This window comes from Girardinichthys multiradiatus, chromosome 6 (assembly GCF_021462225.1).
Source record: "Girardinichthys multiradiatus isolate DD_20200921_A chromosome 6, DD_fGirMul_XY1, whole genome shotgun sequence".
NCBI lineage: Eukaryota > Metazoa > Chordata > Actinopteri > Cyprinodontiformes > Goodeidae > Girardinichthys > Girardinichthys multiradiatus.
Window position 1 is genome coordinate 29,573,850 of NC_061799.1, and position 2,196 is coordinate 29,576,045.

Here is a 2,196-nt window from a genome sequence, read left to right on the forward strand (position 1 = left end):
ATGAAACATAGAACTTGAAACCCTTTTCAAGTTTACTCTGTGGCGTTGTACTTTATGCTCTCACAATGCGACGCAAATCGTTAACGGTAAACTTTGGTAACTCCAAGAGGCACCTTGTGAACTTCGTAGACTCAGCCATAACACAGGCACTTCCGCATACCGACCGGAAACATTGTACCATCCTCACGCTAAATGAGGAAGTGATGCATGCACCGAGCGCATAAAAGGGTTAAAATGTGGCCATAATGTGCGGACGGCGCGTTATGGCAGATCTGTGTTTAAAATCACCCTTTAAATAAAGTTTGTCTTAACATTAAAAACACACAAACACAGAACACAACCTGAACACGTGTGCTGCAGATATTCTGCTTGCACCAAGATAGCCAAGTTCAACACAAACAAAACCAAACTTCATAAAATGAAAAACGTTTAGATCATTTAAATCTAAATCACTTCTATATTATTCTGCCCAAACACTTGGACCTCATGAACTGTGGTGAGGAACGTTGTCCAGGGCGGCGAAGTTTGAAGAAACGTCCACGGTCTTTAAACAGTGAGCTACAGCTAACCTCCTTAGCTGTGGGGAGTGGCGGCTGTTCTGTTGGCCGGCCAAACTGCACGTTACCGTAACCACAGTGATGCGGCTCCTGTTGTCCTCTCAGGCAGGGAAAACCGCTACACTCGGCTTGTAGAGACAGCGTCTCTATTGGGACTCCTCTGGAACACCGTTTGCTTCTGCAGGCCTCAGAGAGAAAGTCAAGCCAGGCGTGTACCTTATTTCCCTTTCATGAATGAATCTACCAGATACACAGACAGTGATTCATTTGTACTAATCTTAGTGCATATGATCGATGATCGTATGACACTCTTTGGATCCAGTTTGAAGAGTTTATGTCTTTTGCCAGCAAAGAGACGCGCGCTTGTCTCTCCGGCCAGCCTCGCAGCGGAGTCCCGGGTGGAAGAGATCGGACCATTGGAAAGGGGGTGCTCTTATACAGACAGTGGCATCATGGGAACTCTGCTGTTACAGTTTGCTTGGCTGTGCCGAAAGTAGGTTAATGCAATTCATTTTGAAAGTTCCAGAAAAGTTTGTACTGGAGTTTAATGTTGAAATCCATGGCTGGGTCCCAACAAAAAGAAAAGGTTTTAATACTATAATTTGATTTTCTTGGGGTTCCTTCAAACAATATGCCCTCAGACGGCATGGTTCTTACCAAGAATATAAATAAATAAGTTCAGTTCATTCAGTGTCGCTGGATCTTCAAAGAGGGCCTAATCAAGCAAAACACCCAAAATGTGACAGCCGCTGTGTGCTGAATGCTTCCTACTTTCAGAGCAACTTTTAAGGCTTAGTTTCTGGACATTTACAAAGATCATCAGCACACATTTAATTTGCTTAATGTAATGTGACTTTATGCTACTGTCTGCCGAATTTTCTGTGCTTGTTTGAAACAATCTTGTGACGTGCCCAAGAATGGGAGGAGCCTAAAAACCTGAACGAGGTATTTCTTCTGGGTTTTAGGTTCAGAAGAAGCTCATTGCTCCACAAAGCTCTGCTGCTTCATTTTCTGCTTTCTTCAGCTGTAGATCCATCAGAATGCAAAGCTGTTTGGTAAGTATTATAAATAAAGCATATTCTGCTAAATATATCCAGCTTTTCTGTAAGGGGAAATTGTTTTTCCCCTTCCCAAAGGATTTTTAAGGTGCCCTGGACCAAACCTGAAAGTGCCATGGTGGAACAAGTGAAGGCTTTAAGCACTTACAAATGTTTCGACAGCGAAGAGCAGTGTGAACATGAGGTAATTAAAGCATCAAAATGAGGAGATTTAGAGTTATTATTGATTTGTAACTAGATATATTTGTTTCTCTCACATTTTAGCTGCTCAAATGATTTATTTTTTTAATTTCAGGTTGTAAAGGAGATGCCTTCCTATCTTGAAATCAAGCATACAGGTCCTTCTCAAAATATTAGCATATTGTGATAAAGTTCATTATTTTCCATAATGTCATGATGAAAATTTAACATTCATATATTTTAGATTCATTGCACACTAACTGAAATATTTCAGGTCTTTTATTGTCTTAATACAGATAATTTTGGCATACAGCTCATGAAAACCCAAAATTCCTATCTCACAAAATTAGCATATTTCATCCGACCAATAAAAGAAAAGTGTTTTTAATACAAAAAACGTC

General features: G+C 40.4%; 1 long non-coding RNA gene across 1 annotated transcript; it reads left to right on the plus strand.

Moving 5' to 3' along the window:
• Nucleotides 1–998: 998 nt before the first annotated feature.
• On the plus strand, nt 999–1,714 carry LOC124869936. Its single transcript, XR_007038691.1, has 3 exons — nt 999–1,050; nt 1,523–1,612; nt 1,694–1,714. It is a non-coding gene; the product is annotated as an uncharacterized LOC124869936 (long non-coding RNA).
• Nucleotides 1,715–2,196: the final 482 nt, after the last annotated feature.